This window comes from Lithobates pipiens, unplaced genomic scaffold, assembly GCF_037356315.1.
Source record: "Lithobates pipiens isolate NorthernLeopardFrog02 unplaced genomic scaffold, aLitPip1_a1.2 Scaffold_27, whole genome shotgun sequence".
Lineage (NCBI taxonomy): Eukaryota > Metazoa > Chordata > Amphibia > Anura > Ranidae > Lithobates > Lithobates pipiens.
Genome location: NW_027507788.1, coordinates 185,416,827 through 185,439,691, shown reverse-complemented (window position 1 = coordinate 185,439,691; position 22,865 = coordinate 185,416,827).

Below are 22,865 nucleotides of genomic sequence, written 5' to 3'. Positions count from 1 at the left end.
TACCACTGCCTAATATGACCAGCTTTTGAGCTAAGGCTCTTTTCACACCTAGGTGCTTTGAATCGCGAGCCGAATCCAAATCGCGGGAAAACATGGGATGCGTTTGCGATGCCATTGCTTCTAAATGGCACCCCAATCGCAAGGAAATTTTTCTGCAATGAATCGCGGCAAATCGCAACACGGAATGCTGTCTCCCCCAAAGAAGCTCCTGCTCCTTTTCAAGCGACAAGTTTCACATGTTACGATTTTGGCAATATTGCAGTCCAATTTATCGCAAAAAATTTGCACCGCAGTTGGGCTGCCGTTAAGAATTAATGGCATCGCAAATACATCCCGTGATTTTCCTGCGATTTGGAATCGCCTTAATGGAAATTTTGTCATTTAAGTGTAGCGCTTACACCTGAAGGAGCCACTGATTGTATAAGTCCCCTGGTTCCAGATGAGAGCAATGTTTTTGGCAATGCCACCCCCAACACCCAAGGACAAATTAGGAGGATTTATTTGGGAAATACTTTCAAAAAAGTGCCAAAAACAGTATGGCACTAGCAATATACAATAACAGATAAATTGGCACAACACTACAAACAATAAGAGGACAAAGTGTCTCTGTGGTTGAATCCTGAAACTAATGAGGTCCTAACTAAACGGCCAGTACTGGAAGATAAAGGTCCTTCAGTCTTTGCAAACATCCCACCAGCCAGCGTAATTAAATGTTGGCGCCCAAAGTTCCTGTGTGGTTGTGCTCAGGTTTAAATGATTCCCATAGTACCTAAGTGCCTAACTTTAGTCATAAGGGCCTAAATTGTATCCTAAGGTAAGGTGACAATGTCCTTTTAAAAAGTAGGCTAGGAAGTTGTGGCCAGCGGCCTCTCACCACCAAGCAGTCTGTAATTTAAGCCGTTTCCCACTCTCTTGTTCCTGGAACCGGTAATGTCGGTGCTGAGTCGCTCAGTACCCAGAAGTGGCGATCTCCAACAGCTGTGCCCTCTCTGTAGATGTGACAGCCCAGTCTTCTTCTATCTCCGGCACAGTGGCAAACAGTGCAGCAGACAGATCCCCAACCCAGCAGCCCACTATGTTGGTCATCCCTTACTTTCCCCAGGAAACTGCCCCAAGCCAAGGCCTCTTCCCTTTTTCCACCTCCTGAAGCTCTCTGGCCTTCTAGGACTTGTAGTCCTCTCCGCTACTTGGCTTAATAGATAACTGTCTGCTGGGGATTACATCCCCCATAGTTCTAGGCAGCTCCCAGCAGTCTCTTCTTTCTCCTAGGCTGCACAGCAGCCAATGGGTGTCCTCTGTACCCTGAACCCTGCTACTTGGGCTACATAAGTGATACCTTTTAATAGATTTGGATGCTGCATTTTGTTTTTATTTTGTTTTGTTTGAGGCGTTTTTTCCCTCTGTTTTCACCTGGTGATCTGGCCAGTAACACAACTCTTGTATTAGAGTGACCCCACTCTAGATGAATGAGCACAGGAACCACTTTTGGACAGCAGCAATGTTAAACTGGGGGGAGTGTTAAATGTACTAGCAGATTTAGATACAGCAACAATTTGAATCCATACATCAGATACTCCCACTGCTTATAAGCAGTTATAGGAACAGTTTTTTTGTTTCCTTTTGGGATAAATGTTTTGCGTGAATTACATACATACATGCATAACTTTTTCAGAAGGGAATGAGGGACACCTATCAGCAAAAGTATGCAGGAATAGGACATACCCACTATCACGCCCCTTAAAGGAGAATAGTACAAAAAAACAAGATTGGTTAAACCCACAAGTGCTTTTTTTACCACTACTATTCCTTTATATTGGCTTTTGAAATTTATAAATGCAGCAATTTAGAAATTTGATGAAAGGTTTAGCACTGGAAAACACTTTTTAATAGATAAAAAGTGCATTTTATACATCTATATAGATCAGACAAAAATGAGGGACAAATGAGGAGGAATGAGGGACTTTGCTCGAAATCAGGGACAGTCCCTCGAAATCAGTGACAGTTGGGAGCTATGGAATTGTAAGCACCCCTTTCAGTAGTAAATGTTTTGTCTGAACCTTCAAACTGCTACATCTGCAAGAACGCCTGTTCTTTTGTAAAAAAAAAAAAAGGCTTGCTTGCCAGATCACAAGGTGGAAAGGTAGCCTAAAAAATAAAATGAATGCAGATGTCATATCTAAGAGTGGTTAAGCTGCAATATATTAAGGCTGGGTCCACACTATGTTTGGACGTGGCTCACAGCAAGGGTCTGTTGCATCCATGTTCACTGCTTCAGGGACAAATCGAGCCCAAATTTTTGCCTGACTTCAGACCTGAAACTGAGCCAAAGACGCACAGGACTCCTGTGCAATCCGCTCCGGAGATGTGTGAAGCAGCTCCATTGAGGCCCAGTCAGTCTCCTGCCATGCTGAGAAACCCGGATCCAATTTGCATACATTTGAACCCAGCCTGAATGTTTGCTTTTGGGTTTACTGCTGCTTTAAAGTTGTATGTTGTCAAAACATATTTGGGTGAATTTACCAAAGGCAAACGGTGCATTTTGCAAGTGCAGCTGCACTAATTTTCCTTACTAAATGTAATGTGATAAAGCCTCACTTTGAAAAGAATCACCAATAAGGTTCAGGGGAAAAAAATAAAAAATGTTTTGCTTGCACATGATTGGATGATGGAAATCAGCAGAGCTTTACCACATTCACTATATTCTGGGGAAAATTAGTGCAATTGCACTTGCAAAGTGCACAGTCTACTTGCCTTTAGTAAATGAACCACTTGCAAAGTACGCAGTCCAATCGCCTCTTAAATGCAGACCGCCCGCGTTCATTGTACATTGGCTGTTTGAAGTGGAATACCTTTGTTATCCCGGTATCCTCTTGAAGAGCAAGCGGTCTGCTTTTAGATAAAAGCAGTCTCTGCGCCAGATTCACCGCAAGATCACTTTTATTGGGGGGCGGGAGAGGGGCCCCCCAACCACTGCGTGCCACTTTTTAATCACTTGTTTACACGGTGCCACATGCGCTAATTTGATGATCAATCTAATTGCCTGGGCTTAACCTAGTGACTTAAAGATTCCCATCTTAGGCTGGGGGAGAGAGCCTGCTTGAGATGTAGTAATTTACTCACTGTGAAGTGGAGGGAGAATAAGAATGTTTTTGTTCTGTCCTCCCTTCACGCAGACACGATGGTTACATTTTGAAACGGTGACTAGTTTTGTGGAGAAACCCCTCTGTGTTTCCACAAATACTACCTTAATATGGGAGAGGTGGACCTCAACAACCAGTTGATGGTGCCGTACTTAATTGCACGTAAGGCCAGATGCTGGTATAAGAAAGTGTCTGTATACGTATTCGAATTGGCTCTGCTGAATGCTTAAGTGCTATACAAAGCATCAGGACGAACTATATCCTTCCTTAAATTCCAGACGGTGCTGCTCCCCACCTGCCCAACGCAAATGCAGTAAGCCGGCTGCATGAGAGGCATTTTCCGTATGTCCTCCCTGGTACCCCTACCCAACGATCACCTCAAAGAAAATGTTGTGTCTATAGGAAATGCGGATATAGGCGTGACACTCACTATTATTGTCCCACCTGTCCTGACTAAGAATGAGCCAAACGCCCCCCCCCCCCCGGTTCGTTTCACACCAGAACATGCCAACAGGCAAAAAATTCAGACGAACACCTGAACATCGTTAAAGTCTATGGGACACGAACATGAAAAATCAAAAGAGCTCATTTTAAAAGCTTATGTGCAAGTTATGCCACATACACACGATTGGACTATCCTCCCGTGTGTGGGCTCCGGCGGACTTTTTCTTCTCAAAAGTCCGGTGGACATAGAAGACTTGACTCAAAATTGTCTGCCGGACTGTCCGTCCCAGCATCCCGGGCATCATAAGGGGTGGGGTCACCATGTGACATCACCCGGTGACCCTGCCCCTTATACCTAGATAAGTCCCCGCACAACGCGTACCTGCCATTACGGCCAGAGAGAGCGTTGTGTCAACATCGGAAGGAAGAAGAAGAAGAAGGCGGCGGCGACAGCAACAGTGACAAGACTGGGCTAGTAAAAGAGCTGTAAGAATAGCGGAGGCCCGGCAGAAGAAACGAAAGGTGGGACAAGTACCCCGAAATCGGAAGAAGACCCCCAGACGGCGGCGACAACAAAGAAGGAAGCCGGGCTCCTCCGCTAGCAAAAGAGCAAAAGACAGCAAAGGAGCACGGCGAGAAGACCCCCGAAGATGGAAGAAGACCCCTGGAGCTGTCTAATAAAGTACTTTAAAAACCTGTGTTGTGTTTTTTTATTAACACTTTTTCCTCCAGGTGAATGGGTAGGGGTACATCGTACCCCATACTCATTCACATAGGGTGGGGGGCCGGAATCTGGGGGCCCCCTTATTAAAGGGGGCTCCCGGATTCCAATAAGCCCCCCACCCGCAGACCCCTACAACCAACAGCCAGGGTTGTTGTGAAGAGGCCCTTGTCCTCATCAACATGGGGACAAGGTGCTTTGGGGTGGGAGCCACAGGGTGCCCCCCTTCCCCAAAGCACCCACCCCCCCATGTTGAGGGCATGCGGCCTGGTATGGTTCAGGAGCGGGGGGGCGCTCGCTCATCCCCACCCCCTTTCCTGACCGGCCATGCTGCGAGCTCGGATAAGGGTCTGGTATGGTCTTTGGGGGGACCCCCAAGCTGTTTTTTCGGCATAGGGCCTCCCCTTTAAATCCATAACAGGCAACGGGGGTCGTGTGTTGTCAATCTTGCCAATGGAGGCGGCGACATTGACTGACTTCCTTCCCTAGTCCCGTCTACCTGGAGTCACGTTCAAAATGAACGGACTTTACTTCGTGTGTGGGCAAGTCCGTTCATTTCAAAAGTCCAGCGGACCTCCACCAAAATTCCGGCGGATTGTCTGCCGGACCTAGTCCACCGGAAAAGTCTGATCGTGTGTACACAGCATTATTGTCATAAAAAGTGTTTGGGGACCCGAGTCCTGCCTCAGGGGATATGTATCAATGCAAAAAAAGTTTTAAAAATGACCCTTCGGGTGTAGTATGAATATTAAGGGGAACCCTGCGCCAAATTTTTTAACATAATGGTGTAGGGGTCCCCGCCCCAAAATCCATACCAGACCCTTATCCAAGTATGCAACCTGGTAGGCCGCAGGAAAAGGGGGGGTGAGAGAGAGCCCCCTGAACTGTACCAAGCCACATGATGCCCTCAACATGGGGAGGGTGTTTTGGAGTAGCCCCCCAAAGCACCTTGTCCTCATGTTGCTGGGGACAAGGGCCTCATCCACACATCCCTTACCCGGTGGTTGTGGGGGTATGCGGGCAGGGGGCTTATCGGAAAATGGAAGCCCCCTTTAACAAGGGGATCCCCAGGTCCCACCCCCCCATGTGAATTGGTAATGGGTACATTGTACCCCTTCTATTTCACAAAAAAAAAGTCAAAGTGACATCAGAGGAAGGCGGTGTTGCTCGTTTATGTCACCAAGTGGCCCTGCCCTCAGCTATATAACAGCTGTCATCGAGAAGAAGCATCACTCGGCAGGAGCCTCCCATGGAGGTGGAGGTGTTGCGAATTTTTTATTCTTTTCCGGATTTTTGGAGCGGCGTGAGATGGATCTACAACATGGGACTTTTTTTTTTTTTATCTTCCAATAAAGGACTTGTCCCTAAGTGTCTCCTGTCTTTTTAACTATTTTTGACACTTGTTTTGTGAAATGGTAAGAGTACAATGTACCCGTTACCAATTCACATGGGGGGGGAGGCCAGGATCTGGGGGTCCCCTTGTTAAAGGGGGCTTACAGTTTCCAATAAGCCCCCCGCTCACATACCCACACAACCACCGGGCAAGGGTTGTGGGGATAAGGCCCTTGTCCCCATCAACATGTTTTAAAACTAATTTCAGTCTTTTCTCATTTTATATTTCAAAAAATAAAAATCACAGAGGTGATCAAATACCACCAAAAGAAAGCTCTATTTGTGGGAAAAAAAGTACGCACATTTAGTTTGGGTACAATATTGCATGACCGCGCAATTACCATTTAAAATACCGCAGTGCCAAATTGTAAAAAGTGCTCTGGTCAAGAAGGGGGTAAATCCTTCCAGGGCTGAAGTAGCTAATTCAAACAAGTGTATATTTTCCCCAAAAATTGTGCTTCTAAGACCACTGTGCAAATACGGTGTGACATACACTATTGCAAAGACCGCCATTTTATTTTTTAGGGTGTCTGAAAAAAATATATATAATGTTTGGGGGGTTCTAAGTAATTTTCCAGCTAAAAAAAAATAGAAAATTTTAACTTGTAAACACCAAGTCTGAAAAATAGGCCCGGTCCTTAAGTAGTTAATAACGCAACCCCTAGTCTCTGAATATGATTGGAAGCTGGTGGAATTCATGTGACCACTGTGAAAACTCTTAGGACCCAGTTAGGAGCTGGGAATGGATTAAGCAAGTCAATAAAGGGTATCAGAGATAATATCCAGGCATTAGCGCAGTGTATCCCCAAACTTCTCTCTCCCCCTCTAAATCATATCCCAGTAATATCTGTTTTCCTTTTACCTGGTTTCTGCAGTTAAAAAAAATATATATATATTCTTCCCTATGACATCAAAAGGCTTGTAAAATTCTTGCAAGGCAACTGCTACCGTAAGTAGCTCAGTTCCTATTGATGTAGGCAGGCTCTGAGAACTACATCTCCCAAGTGCCCTTCCCCTACACATTGGCTCTTGGAAGTTAGGGCAGCAGCAATGTTTTGCATGTAAAGAAATCAATATTCCAGCAGGTGTTTCGTCACATATGTTGACCCATCGCATTTGGCTACCCGCTGGACTTTGCATGAGCGCCGCCATCATATGTGTTCCACCCCTGAGTCCAGGGTCAAGCACCACCATCCAAGTGGATATAGAGTTAGATTATAATTATGCCAAGCAAAGTGAGGCCGTGCCCGAAGCGTGGCAGCGTCACGCATGCGCACTCTAGAGGGTAGCAAAATGTGATGGGTAGCCGAATGTTATGTGACACAGGCAAGGCTGACAACACTGCTTGTAATTTGAGTGCCCAAATGCACCATGTTGTTGGCTCAAGCAGGAAGTTAGAAGCTCACTGAATTTGTAGCAGTTAAACAGTACAGTTTCTGTACTTGCAGCATTTTTAAAGAGATAACACCAGGCAGAAGTTTTTTACCTTTAATTCTCTGCATAATGGCCCATGCATACAAATTGAAAATTGTACGTAAAATACGGATTTCGAAGTGATCGTGCAATAATCTGATTGTTGGTACACAGCTTTTGAGAGCCAATCACGACAGTTCATCTGATCGGACAAACGCGAAAAAGAAATTTGTACCAGATTGTACAATTTTCATTCAGTACAGTTGTCGTTCGAAAATACAATACAAATACATGACAACACATTACATCACTTCCCTTTTTTTTGTGTTTTTTTTTATTCTGTCATATGAAAATTTTCGTAACTTTAGTAAACGCTTCATTTTTGAAATGAGACCAACATGCAAAGAAAAATGGACGCTCTGTCGTCTGATTTTTCGATCATGTGTACAGTCCATTTGGATAACTATCCTTCTGCATGCAGTTCTCCCTGCAATGTGCATGAGAGCAGTGGCTCTCTTGGCTCTCTCCCAGCTCATGGGATCAGACACAGTAGTGGTAGCCATTGGCTCCCAATGATATCAATTGAAGCCAGTGGGGGAGGATTCACTCTGCAAGGAAGAGGAGCCAGGAGCACCAGCGAGTGAGCCAAGAAGAGGAGGATCAGGACTGCTCTGTGCAAAACAATTACACAGAGCAGGTAAGTATAACATGTTTGTAAACTTTTTTTATATATCAATTAACATAACAATCACTTTAATCTCCTATGAGCTTGCAGATGGGGCTATTCCTGCCCAGTCTGCATGAGCAGTGGCTAGAAGATCATTGGAGTAATAAAAAGAAAGCTAAATATGTGTTTGGAGGATGCCTAAGCCCATCTCTAATCCTGAATATTCTCTTTTAAATTTTGCTGCAACATACATCTTAAACTTCAAACTTTTCACATTAATTAGTGACTAAAGTGCTACAAGACTATCTTTTCATTAAAAAAGGGAACGGCTGTTTTATGACACATCACATAAGTTGTACAACTCCAAAATCTGATGTGAGTATTGTGATTTCATCAATGCCGTTGGATGTCCCTTTGCCCCATTGTTCCCAGTGAGGGGTCTGCCCTTACTATATCAAATGTTTTGGGAAGCAAGAGTTAATATTTAAATAGATGTCTTTTATATCTGTTAGTGGGTGACATTTCACCATCAGAAAGAGCCATGTTGGGCTCCCACTCACATTAACACATCTAGCTGTGCACAGGAATAACATTTTCTCTGCATATTCTCCTATGCACCATTTTTTTATTTTTTTTTACACTGAACGCAAATGGAGTTAAAATAAACGGCAGTTATAAATAAGATTTATTTCCAGTGTAAGGAGGAGGACATCTTCATCGCAGGTTACATAAATGAGACAAAATGCAGAACCTGTCAGAACACTCTGTTCCTGAAACCAGCATTCTTTCTTAATTTTCCCAATCGTCAGCTCTGATTAATGCAGATTTGTACAGCATATCAATAAAATATACTCCCAGGTTATGCAGAAATAAAAAGATTTGAAAAATGAATGTGGGAGGCACACATTATTTATGAGCAAGAAATAAAGAGATCCACCGGCACAGAGGGAACATGACAGTAATTATTAAATTCTCTAACCTTTTTTTAAATGGTGCACTAAATTCTTAAAGGGATACTTACACCTTTCCATTACATGAGTGTGTGACCACATAGCCCATTGGTGTTTAACATCTTGTTGACTGGCCAGAGACAACCATTGTGGATGGATAGGGGTAGACACTGTTATTCTCTTGTTCTTAAAAACTAGAGGGCCTGGCCAGCCTATAACTTTTTTAAAACAGTCAGATCGATGTAACAGAAGAATAAATATATTTGACTCTCCACTGGCGTGTTTCCCCTACCTCACTTCCACTGCAACCACCAAATGCATCTTTGGCTATTAACATTTTTAGGAGTGTTTGTTGCCCATGTTCCCTGCCAAATGTTTTTTCCTTCCTTCAGGGGCAGCCCATCCATTAAGGGCGCAGGGGCGCTGCCTCCCCTTTCCATCGCCGCTGCCACCCCCTATTCATGCACCCGGCCCCTTTCAGGACACTGGGTGCATAAATTACAGAGGCTCTAAAGGGCTTCAAAATAGGATGGGCTCTGTACGCAGAGCATTGCGGTCGGAGCCCATCCAGTTGTGTTAGAATTGCGAATGAATATTATCTATTTTAACACTGAATCGCCTCTCTGCCAATCAGGATGCGCCGGTGTGAGACAGTGTTTCCCAATTGGCTGAAAGGAGAAGCATTCTGTTTGGCCGTCGAGGAGGAGGGAGGAGACGGAAGCTGCCGAGCAGGGGAAGGAGATGCCCACTTGTGGTGCCCACGGAGGAGAGGGCCAGGGAAGCTGCCCGTGGTTGAGTTAAGTGCACTGACCGACCCTGCGGGGGGGGGGGGTGAGTGCACTGTTTTCTGCCCCCTCCCCCCAAAAAAAATTACCACCAGCTGGCACTAGCTTCAAGACATACTTGTAGTAAGGTTGGAGCTGAAGAAAGGAACAAGCATGCAAGGTGGGCCCAGTGTTCTGTACCCAACGTGGGGTAAATGCACATGGAAGCCATAGGAATGCAGCAGAATGTATAAACACAATGTTTCAACAAGGTGGTAGCAGGTCTGCATAACACAGCGGATTCCAGCACAGCAGTATATTACAGAAGGTATGTTTTCTGCCCCCTCCCCCCAAAAAAAATTACCACCAGCTGGCACTAGCTTCAAGACATACTTGTAGTAAGGTTGGAGCTGAAGAAAGGAACAAGCATGCAAGGTGGGCCCAGTGTTCTGTACCCAACGTGGGGTAAATGCACATGGAAGCCAAAGGAATGCAGCAGAATGTATAAACACAATGTTTCAACAAGGTGGTAGCAGGTCTGCATAACACAGCGGATTCCAGCACAGCAGTATATTACAGAAGGTCTTACAGAACGCAGTCTAAGTATTATAGAAGACACTCTAGAAGACTTAGAATGCCCAACTACATCAGAGGAAGGCGGTATGGATGCAAAGGCACCGGAAAGGCAGAATGAACTTTTAGTTGGCGGCTCAAACTTGTGGTCCCTAGTCTGTCCCTCCTCCACTGGAACCTCTCCCTATGCTGGTCACACTATTGCTGACCAGCGGGTTCCTGTCCCTGACGTAACCACTTTGTCAATGCATGCCAGCTTCAGGGGAACAGTGATACTTATTAGTGCTGCCCACAGTAAAGATGGACGCAGAGGTCATCCAGCACAGCAGAGTCCAATCAGATGGCTGCTCCCCTGATGACATCCACAGAGGCCTCAGAAGAACAAGGGGCACCCCTACATGGTGGCTGCCAGAACTGTGCCACCAGTGCCAGGAGGCCAAACTGCATTTGCCTACAAGCTCATAGTGAAGGAAATGGGCATCTGACACTCCTATAAGTGTTAAATGTCAGAGAGGTTCTCTGCAACGTTGCAATAGAGGAGAGGTAAGAGAAGCACACTCCTGGATAGCTGAGTAAACGCATTAATTGTGGTGCCTGAGTGTTTAAAATCTTAAGAAACTTGATTAGGCCTCTTTAAAGTGGTTGTAAACCCTTACAACACACTTTGACCTACAGGTAAGCCTATATTAAGGCTTACCTGTAGGTCCAAGAAATATCTCCTAAACCGTTGGCGAAAGACAGGATCCGATGTCTATGGCGCATGCGCCGTAGACAGCGGCGCACAGGCGCACTAAGCGCAGCACCGTCAGCGACGAAGATGCTGCGTGCGGCGGCTCCTGTGCGCATGCGTGGGAGTGACGCAATCGCGGCTTCGCCGAATGACAGTGGCGGAGCAGCGAGACCCACCGAGAAGATGGATGCGCCGGACTACAGGGGACAGCGGTGACATCGCTGGCTCCTGTGTCAGGTAAGTGACACATAATGGACTACTATGCGATGCATAGTAATCCATTATGCTTTACCTTTGCAGGGAATGAAAGAGGAAGTAAACTCATCAGGGTTTACTTCCTCTTTAAGGGCTCATTCACGCCTACACAATTATTTATTGATCACCAATGCTCATTAACGCAAAAAAACACACATAACCGCTCAATGCATTTCAATGAATACTGGTAAGCTGGGTTGAGGTGCTTTAAGAAAAAAGGGTCAGGTGCCTTTTCTGGTGCATAGACATGCATTGAGGCACCACATGCAATAGATGGGCACATGCAGTAGCACATATACTGCAACATGTGTCAATGCATCAAGCAACGCAATACAATGGTGTGAATGTGGTCTAAGTGAGCTTTGTAAGTCTAGAAAAGTGTATAAATTAACCATACATGCAGGCTACAGGTACTGTATCTTGTGGTGCTAACATGTACCATTGCTTATGTTCAACCCAAATGTGCCTGCAGTTGACCCTGAATTCTAGGTCCAAGCTGAAAAATGTGCCTATGCCTCTGTCCAAATTGGCAACAAGTTTCATATATCTGTGAACTTTACCATTTCATTTCTAAAGAACTGGACACTGAGGATCTACCATTAAACTGTTAAATGGGTAGGATGGAGCCTCATTCAGGGCAAAATAACTGGCTTACTGTTTACAATGTCATTCAGACCTGTTGATTGGCTGCTCAGGCATCCAGTGCTACATTATGGCAAGACGCAGATAGATTGACATGGCCCCCATACCCAGAAGTACAGGCTATTTTACTGCAGATGGGGAATAGACAGAGTATATGCACTAGGAGGTGAGCAGGTAAGTGAACCTTTTCCTTTGAACTTGGCAATTAAAATTATAACTGCAGACCAGTTAATTACAATTTCTTTCTCTTAACTACTTTCAAGTCCGGACAGATTGTGGTCCAGAGCCCTACAAGCACTTAAATCCTAATTTGGCCACATAGATTACTGCACTCTGCACATTGAGTTAACATAAAGACTAGCAACACGACTTGCAATATAAAACCATGAGATAAGAGAGATTTATAACCACAGGCAAAAATAGAAAGGTCATGAGTCTGAAAAAATGGACGTAGGACCGCTTTTGCTGATCCCCTTCATCACCGGAGCGTATGACAAGTTTGTATCCATATAATCTCCAGTGCGTCGTGATGACAAATCTGCTCCATTTCAGTCCTCCTCAGGGAGCGCACACAGGGAAAATGAACAGTGCATTTTCTTCTGGGATGCTGCCTTTCTGGGCACTGCTTATGTGCTTCATTATACACCAGATATCTGCATTATTTCTTGTATTGAGCTGTGATGGAAGAGCTTTTCTATAAACATTGACAGGTAGACACACATACACATGATAGTGGAGTTTGCCTGCCGTTATTTCTCATTCTCCTCCGGAAAAACATCTTGAGCGTTTGTGTCCCAGAGGGCCTTCATTTGTACTGGAGTGCCAGGACTCCAGCTTCAAGTCTCTGCCTTGCCCATGAGAGCACGCAAACTTCTTCTACTCCTCAAGAAAACCCCAAAAGGAGCAGGTGGTGCCATCAATGACCCCAGTAAGGTTGCTCATCTGAGTAAAATATGTAGGCCTCCATTTCTAAAAATGCTAGTTACCTGGGTGGGATGGAACCTGTGTCCAGGTTGTCCTGGAGTTCTACAGGTTGTGTGTGTGTGTGTGTGTGTGTGTGTCCAGGTGCACAATTTTTTTTTTAACCAGGTTTGGTGAGAACTCAGGGCAGTTGCTGTCATTCGGATACACAGTCAGTGTATGAAGAAAGCCGTGTGCTCCCACCAGCAGGGTTGACCTACTCGGGGGACATGATGGTATGTTGGGGGAGACTTAGAAATAGAAAAGGACAGCCATGTGGATCTGGGAAAGTTGAGGTGACTAGCGAACCCAGGTAGCTTAAGGAAGTCTCAGTTCCTGAGGAGTGTGTGAGAACCTGGGGTGCTGGGAAAACCCTAGCAGGGGGCCAGAAGTGGGCCCGTACAGCAATCAACATTGAGTGAGCCAGAAGAACCCGTGGTCTGGGAATGGGAAACCAGAGAAAGCAGCGGTGCTGCTGACAGGAGAGCCAGGCGGTTCTGCATTTTCATTTAACACTGTTGTGTGTGACGTTGAAACCCCCTGCATGGAAAACCTTATGTTGTAAAGGCTTTCTTTTTCTTCATAAAAGTGGGTTGCCATGCTCTTAAATGCAGTTTGGACTGACGCGGACTACCTTTTAAGAACCACTCACTACCTTTGAGCTAACAACCCCCATATCACACATTATATTTGGTTATTCACAACTGTGCCAAATGTAAATTATATTTTTTCCATTTTTCACAGCATCATGTACAATAAATAGTACTGCCAACGTACTACGCAATAAAGGCTCTCCTGCCTTTCCTCCTTTTTTCTTTTTTCCCAGAGGTTTTATTCCCCTCTGTGTACCTTTTGAGGACCACCACTCTACGGAAAAAACTCATGAATCTGCTGCTAATCCTTTAACTGTCCAATCATGACCTTGAAGGACGAAACATGTAATTGTTACTTAACAAAGAAAAATCAGGTCTCTTCCCTGCCAGACAGCTGTGTAGCAGAGCTGTGTAAATCCCAGAACCAGATGGACAAAACTACAAATCCTTTGGCAGGTAAAAAGGCTTCCTTTTATGTACAGCGGGTAAAATAAGTATTGGACCCTTCACCATTTTATTATGTAAATATATGGTGCTATTGGCATGAAATTTTCTCCATATGTCGGTAACATAAAATGCAGTCCATACATACAAAGAAACCAAAACAAATAAGTTCAGAAATTAAGTTATGTGTAATAAAATGGAATGACAAAGGGTAAAAGTATTGAACACATGAAAAAAGGGTAAGACACCAGCTGAAAGCTATCAATAATTAGAAAGCAAATCTACCCCTTGTCAGTGCAAATTAAAGCGGAGGTCCACCCTAAAGTGGACCTTCCACTCATTGGAATCCTACCCCCCTCCAGAGCCATAATTGGCACCTTTCAGGGGGGAGGGGGGTGCAGGTACCTGTACAGTACAGGTATCTGCACCCACTTCTGGGATGGCTCTCTGCGGAAAGGGGCGTAGATTACGCCCCTTTCCGAAAGTCCCCCGCTGCCTGCTGGGAAACACAAAGATCCCAGAGGCAGCGGGTCCATCCTTATTGCGCAGCGCGACTCGCGCATGCGCAGTAGGGAACCGGGAAATGAAGCCGAAAGGCTCCACTTCCTGATTCCCATACCCAAGATGGCGGCGGCAGCACCCGAGAGACGATCGAGAGATCGGCTTCGGGTGCCAACATCGCGGGCGTGCTGGACAGGTAAGTGTCACTATTTTAAAAGTCAGCAGATGCAGTATTTGTAGCTGCTGGCTTTTAAAAAAAAAAAAACGTGGACTCCCGGTGGACTCCCTTTTTAATACCAGCTGGTTCAGTCCCAACAGATGGCCTATAAAGGTGTCTCGTTACCAAGGTGTCACACAAGAAACATCTCATGGTGGGTAAAATCAAAGAGCTCTCTCTTGTTGTTCAATATATTTATTGAAATTTTTCATTCCGATATACAAAATAGCAATGTAAATCTTACCCCCTCCTGTAGTGCAACATAGCCTGTCTGGAGAGACTTTCAGACAAAGGTTAGGTAATTAACAGTAGATGTTTACTATACAGTGGTGAGTAAATGTCCATCCATAAGGCAGGAATAATACCTGAGCCATGAGCATGTTGAGTTTAAGTAAACCTTTCCTTATTCTTGGCAAATAAGTAGGCTGAGGATAATCAGGAAAGGGAGCAGCTCTGGTCCTGGATAAGGTGACCCCAGAGATCTCATACAGGCCACCTCAGAGGGATCACGCTGTGGCCTGTACAGTCCCCCCTTAGTCTGACCTAGCACCCAGAACCCGCTAACCTCCCCCCTCCCCATCCTATTTCTGCCAAGCAGGTTTATACTGTGCCTTCCCTTTCATTATAACAAAAATATTGCTGACGTTGGGTGGCGATTCCCGGCCAGTAGGGATGAGCTTCGAGTTCGAGTCAAACTCATGTTCGACTCGAACGTTGTCTGTTCGCTGAACAGCGAACAATTTGGGGTGTTCACTACAAATTCGAAAAGCCCACGGAACACCCTGTAAGTCTATTGGGTAAATGTAAAGTGCTAATTTTAAAGGCTTATATGCAAGTTATTGTCATAAAAAGTGTTGGGAGACCTGGGTCCTGCCCCAGTGGACATGTATCAATGCAAATAAAACGTTTAAAAACTGCAGTTTTTTCGGGAGCAGTGATTTTAATAATGCTTAAAGTGAAACATTAAAAGTGTAATATTTAAATTTCTTACCCGGGGATGTGTATAGTATGCCTGTAAAGGGGCGCATGTTTCCCATGCTTAGCACTGTCCCTGCACAAAATGTAATTTCTACAGGAAAAAAAGTGATTTAAAAGCACTCGCGGCTATAATGAATTGTCGGCTCCCCGTAATACAGAGAACAGTCATTGAAATTCATTGATTTAAAAAAAAAAGCGTGGGGTTCCCCCCAAATTCAATTACCAGGCCCTTCAGGTCTGGTATGGATATTAAGGGGAACCCTGCATCAAATAAAGAAAAAATGACATGGGGTTCCCCCAAATATCCGTATGGATTTTAAGGGGAACTCCATGCCCAATTTAAAAAAAAAATGGCGTGGAGTTCCCCCCAAAAATCCATACCAGACCCTTTATCCGAGCATGCAACCTGGCAGGCCGTTAGACATGTGCATTCGTTTTCGTCCGAATGCATTTTCGTCCGAATTTCAGCTATTTTCGTTTTCGTTTTGACAAACGATAACGAAAGCACAAAATCCGAAAAACGAAAGATCCGACATAAATAAATGCTTTATTTTCGTTTTCATTGTTACAACAGTTCGATATAGAATAGGAGATTCGACATGACTCTGACGATAACAATCTGTCTATAGAACCTGTGGTCGAATGTGCTTAACCTTACCTCTATTAGTCCAAGATTATATAGAGAAAATATTCGACAGAGAAAAAAAGATTTGACAGAGAGAAAAGATTCTGCAAGTTACTGTCCTAAAAAGTGTTTGGGGACCCGGGTCCTGCCCCAGGGGACATGTATCAATGCAAAAAAAAGTTTTAAAAACGGCCGTTTTTTCGGGAGCACTGATTTTAATAATGATTAAAGTGAAACAATAAAAGTGTAATATTCCTTTAAATTTCGTAGGGGGGGGTTGTCTATAGTATGCCTGTGAAGGGGCGCATGTTTCCCGTGCTTAGAATTGTCCCTGCACAAAGTGTCATTTATGCAGGAAAAAAAGTCCTTTAAAATCACTCGCAGCTATTATGAATTGTCGGCTCCCGTAATACAGAGAACACTCATTGAAAGTCATTGATAAAAAAAAAAATAAATAAATAAATAAAAAAGCGTGGGGGTCCCCCAAATTCAATTTCCAGGCCCTTCAGGTCTGGTATGGATATTAAGGGGAACCCTGCCTCAAATTTAAGAAAAAATTTGACGTGGGGTTCCCCCTAAATATCCATAACCAGACCCTTCAGGTCTGGTATGGATATTAAGGGGAACCCCGCATCAAATTTAAAAAAAATTTGACATGGGGTTCCCCCTAAAAATCCATACCAGACCCTTTATCCGAGCACGCAACCTGGCAGGCCGCAGGAAAAGAGGGGGGGACGAGAGAGCGGCCCCCCCTCCCTCCTGAACCATACCAGGCCACATGCCCTCAACATTGGGAGGATGCTTTGGGGGTCCGTGACCCCTCAAAGCACCTTGTCCCCATGTTGATGAGGACAAGGGCCTCATCCCCACAACCCTGGCCGGTGGTTGTGGAGGTCTGCGGGCGGGGGGCTTATCAGAATCTGGAAGCCCCCTTTAACAAGGGGACCCCCAGATCCCGGCCCCCCCCCTGTTTGAAATGGTAAGGGGGTACAAAAGTACCCCTACCATTTCACAAAGAAAGTGTAAAAAATGGTTAAATAAAACAAACACACTTTTGAAAAATTCCTTTATTAAAAATAAAAAAAAGATTCCAGCGGCGGTAATCCACTCTTGCTATCCAGCGACGGACGGTCAGCTCTCCATCGATGTCTAATGTCATCCAGCGCAGCGCAGCATCCTTCTTCTGTCTCCGTGGAGGAGACACTACAGACATTCCGGCGGCTTGACGTTTCTTATATAGGGTGGGCGGGGCCACCCGTCACCTGACCCCGCCCCCCTCTGACGCAAGGGGAAACCCGGGGTTCCCTGTGACGTAGGGGTGACCCGCACCCCTCTGATGTAACACAGGCAGGTTTCCGTTACATCAGAGGGGGGCGGGGTCACCCATACGTCACGGGGAACCCCGGGTTTCCCCTTGCGTCAGAGGGGGGCGGGGTCAGGTGACGGGTGGCCCCGCCCTCCGTATATAAGAAACGTCAGCGCCGGAATGCCTCCAGTGTCTCCGTGGAGGAGACAGAAGAAGGATGCTGCGCTGCGCTGGATGACATTAGACATCGATGGAGAGCTGACCGCCCGTCGCTGGATAGCAAGAGTGGATTACCGCCGCTGGAATCTTTTTTTTATTTTTAATAAAGGAATTTTTAAAAAGTGTGTTTGTTTTATTTAAACATTTTTTACACTTTCTTTGTGAAATGGTAGGGGTACTTTTGTACCCCCTTACCATTTCAAACAGGGGGGGGGCCGGGATCTGGGGGTCCCCTTGTTAAAGGGGGCTTCCAGATTCTGATAAGCCCCCCGCCCGCAGACCTCCACAACCACCGGCCAGGGTTGTGGGGATGAGGCCCTTGTCCTCATCAACATGGGGACAAGGTGCTTTGAGGGGTCACGGACCCCCAAAGCATCCTCCCAATGTTGAGGGCATGTGGCCTGGTACGGTTCAGGAGGGAGGGGGGGCCGCTCTCTCGTCCCCCCCTCTTTTCCTGCGGCCTGCCAGGTTGCGTGCTCGGATAAAGGGTCTGGTATGGATTTTTAGGGGGAACCCCACGTCAATTTTTTTTTTAATTTGACGCGGGGTTCCCCTTAATATCCATACCAGACCTGAAGGGTCTGGTTATGGATATTTAGGGGGAACCCCACGTCAAATTTTTTCTTAAATTTGAGGCAGGGTTCTCCTTAATATCCATACCAGACCTGAAGGGCCTGGTAATTGAATTTGGGGGACCCCCACGCTTTTTTATTTATTTATTTTTTTATTTTTTTATCAATGACTTTCAATGAGTGTTCTCTGTATTACGGGAGCCGACAATTCATTATAGCTGCGAGTGATTTTAAAGGACTTTTTTTCCTGCATAAATGACACTTTGTGCAGGGACAATTCTAAGCACGGGAAACATGCGCCCCTTCACAGGCATACTATAGACAACCTCCCCCTACGAAATTTAAAGGAATATTACACTTTTATTGTTTCACTTTAATCATTATTAAAATCACTGCTCCCGAAAAAACTGCCGTTTTTAAAACTTTTTTTTGCATTGATACATGTCCCCTGGGGCAGGACCCGGGTCCCCAAACACTTTTTAGGACAGTAACTTGCAAATTAGCCTTTAAAATTAGCACTTTAGATTTTGAACCATAGACTTTAATAGGGTTCTAAAGTATGCTATATAGTTAGCTCCGTCGAATCTTCTTTATACATTCGACAGACACCATAAGCCTTCCAAGACAGATTCGACCGTAATTCATGTGGATTTTCGGACGAATGCAATTTTTGAACGAAAAACGAAATAAATAAAAACGAATTTCGGGAGTAACTAAATAAATTAAGTTTTCAGACGAAAACAAAATTCCGAAACGAAATATTTTACTCTGCACATGTCTACAGGCCATAGGAAAAGAGGGGGTGATGAGAGAGCACCCCCTCCCTGAACCATACCAGGCCACATGCCCTCAACATTGGGAGGATGCTTTGGGGGTCTGTGATCCCTCAAAGTACCATGTCCCCATGTTGATGGGGACAAGGGCTTCATCATCACAACCCTGGCCGGTGGTGATCTCCCCCCATTTGAAATGGTAAGGGGGGTACAAACTTACCTCTACCATTTCACAAAGAAAGTGTAAAAAATTGTTAAAAAACACACACACCGTTGGGAAAAGTCCTTTATTAAAAATAAATAAAAAAAGATTCCAGCGGTGGTAATCCACTCTGCTATCCAGCGATGGGTGATCTCTTCTCCGGGGTTCTTTAAATATTGAGACCTACAATTTGACAGCTTTAGTTGTGCAATGGGAAAAAAAGATACTAATTAATACAACAAATAAAAAATATATCCTATGTAAATCTATGGCTGCATTTATAAGAGAGGTGAGAAACATTCCCTAAAACAAAAACCAAAGGGCCCTACCTCATGTTGTGAGTCTAGAGGCCCAAACAAAATTGAGTTAAGATGAAAAAGGGGAATCCAACAAGATATCGCAAACACTATCCAGACACTCGCGAGTAATGCTGGGTCACCCGTAGGGAGGGGTGAATGATACTATATTATCAACCAATTAATACAGATATCCCGACAATAAATATATATATATTTGTCTTAGTACATCATAACACATCATGGAATGACATAATTATTTGGGCCAGGATATGTTCATAGTGAAAACTCACTTAAATATAATTATCTGGAAGTATGATGCTACTATGCTGGAAGCCTCTACCGTCCAAAGGAAAACAGCGATCAAATCATAAAAGGGAGTCACCCAAAGGTAGTTACTAAATATAAAATAAACGGGGGGAACCTTAACATATAATGTAAATGACACAGAACATTCACTGAGAGCTGAACATCCTCATTATCAAAATGTGCTTGCCTCAGTATTGGGGAAAAAAGAGAAAAAGAGACCATCCATCTATTGAGGCACAGATTCCCTCCAAGATCAACAGGAAAGGATGGAACAGCAAAAAATAATCTGGACCTCCCTCCCCAAGCAATGCCTGTGTATATAAAAAATATGGCTTATAAATGTCTATTACCAGTATTTGTTTTAAGAGACAAAGCATATTGTTCCATCCTCGCCAATAGCTGTTTTCCTGTGCAATATAACGTAAGGCTTCCCAGGATCCTAACAAGATGGCCACTGCCATGAGGGTCATTAAATACCCCTCCCCGTTGCGTCAGAGCACGGCGCTTGGCGTGGTGCCGTGATGATGCACCACAAATGCGAAAAAGGGGAGTGGCCACACAGCACCTCGCGCACCAAGGCACATGTGTCATGTCTGAACAGCGTCCAGTGGGACACGCCCGGTCAGGGGCAAAGAACGCAAAGTGTCCCACCGAACGTGCCAGAAGCCATGTCCCGATTCACACAGACACCCAGGGCAAACTCAGCGCAGCAAAGGTCCTCCCAACACACTGGGTGCAAATAGGAGGCCTATGATGAGACACTCATACGTGCACCCTTGAGCGTCCGTAGAGTGACCCCTTGTCAAATCAGCAAGAGAAAGGCATGGATGAAGCAATGCCAGAAAGACAACAACAAATGGGACAAAACAAACTAAGACACCACAAAACAGAACACAAACCAAAACCACATAACAAGACAAAATAAAATAAAAAAACACAAGTTCAGAATGTATATATCAAAGGGCAATTCACATCTCACCAAGCGTAAAAATGCAGCCATGTACAGTCATTGACAGTGTAATACATAAAAAAATCAGGACATTCAGTCCAGCCGTTTCAGTTTATATTGAGAGTTGACAATTAATGTTATAGATACACCATAAGCACCAAAAATGTGCTTGCTTCCGTACAGTAATAGTGGCACCGATTTATATTTGTGGTGACACCTAAATGGAAAATCAACAACCCCACTGGGAAGATATCCAATGTTGGAATAGAGAAATGGGGGACATGAAGAGAACCCAGACAATTAGCCATCTTTATTCACCATTGTCTACAGAAAGGGTTTATAATTAATGCCCTTATTTAACCCTGGATACCGAGTTGCTTGTAGAAGATAAATCCACCTGGTTTCAAGTTGTAATAGTTTCCTGTCTATATCACCAACCCCGTTCATGGCGGGGGATGTGTTCAAGGCTAAAGAAACAAATTGAATTTAGATTCAAGTTATGGTATAGGACCACATGTCTACTGATAGGAGTTTCCATTTTATGCTTAGCAATTAAGGAAACATGATCTCTTATTCTGCAGAATAATGGTCACTTGGTCTTCCCTATGTAAAATGCTCCGCAACAGCACTTCATTATGTAAACAGCTCCTATTGATTGACAGGCGGTCCTATATCTTGGAGTGCATACAGTGTTGTTGGGAAGAGTAACACATTTTGCATTCAAAATGAAATGGCATAAGTTACACTTCCTACAGGGATATGTGCCAGGCATCTTGCTCTTAACACTCTCTCTAATTTTATGATGGCTAGTTACCAAAGTATCCCTCAACGATTTTGATCTCCTATATGTTATTTTGGGATAGAGTTTAATAAATTTCATGATTTTCTGGTCAGCTGTTAGTAAATACCAACATTTTTGTAGACATTGCATACCTTATTATGCTGTCTGCTGTATTTATTGATAATCCCTGTTGATGTTACGAGCTTCATAGATGAGAGAGTGTCTATTCTGTATTTTAACTCTATAAAATGCCTTTCTAAGGCACGTTTTGCTATAGCCCCTCAACAAGAGGTGTCCCCACAATAAATTGGCCTCCCTAAGAAAATCTTTATACTGTGTACAATTTTGTTGATTCTAAGGAACTGGCTGTAGAGGATGATCTTAATCAGTTGTTCTGGGTGGGAGCTGCTGGCATGCAACATCCTATTGCAAGCAGATGGTTTCCTATATAGTGTCGAACAAAGGATACCACTTTATTGGTAAAGATTTCCACATCGAGGAATGCAATCCTTTCTTGATCAAATGTAAAGGTAAATTTGAGATTGTAATGATTTTGTTGCAAACTATTCAAAAATTCAAACCGATAATTTTTTGATCCTGCCCATACCATGAAAACATCATCAATATAACGACGCCAAGACAAAATCTTCCCTATTTCCAAGGTTTTTGAGTCTTCTGCAAATAATTAATGTTCCAACCCCCCCAGGTACAGGTTGGCATAGGAGGGGGCACACTTGGCCCCATAGCCACACCCTGTACCTGGAGGTAGTGGGAACCCTTGAAGACAGACATTATGTGTAAGAACGAAAGTCAACATTTCCTCAACAAAGTCATTATATTTCCATGAATCCAAATTTCTCTCATCTATGAATTCTCGCACCACTTGAACCCCATGTACATGTGGGATCGAATTGTGCAAGGCCTCAATGTCGATGGCCACTAACCAGGCCCCTTGTGGGACCTGTAGGCCATCTATAAGTTTTCAAAGTTTGATTGTGTCTTTTACATAAGAGAAAAATCCCTTAACATGTGGGTAGAGGTAATCTATAAGCTGACTCGCTTTTTCTGTGAGTGACCCACACCCCGATATAATTGGTCGACCAGGGGGTGAGACAAGCTTTTATGCACTTTTGGCAATGCCTAAAATGTAGGGTGGTGGGGATTTATTGTCCAAAAATGTAAGAGTATTAGTGTCAATTAGGCCCTTGGAGTTTGGAGTGTGCTCTGGCTAAAATATCCCTATATAGTTTGGTATAATATGCAATATGGGAGATTGGAATAGGTCTGTATAATTGAATGTTACGGATAACATCCAAACACACTGTCAGGGCTGGCTTAGCTCTTCCTCCTCTGGGCTGGCCGCTCAGCTGTCGGCTAATTGCCAGCTCTCTTCTCTTTCCACAGTTACCAGCTGTTCCCGATGATGCTCGTCTGACTTGCCTATTTAAA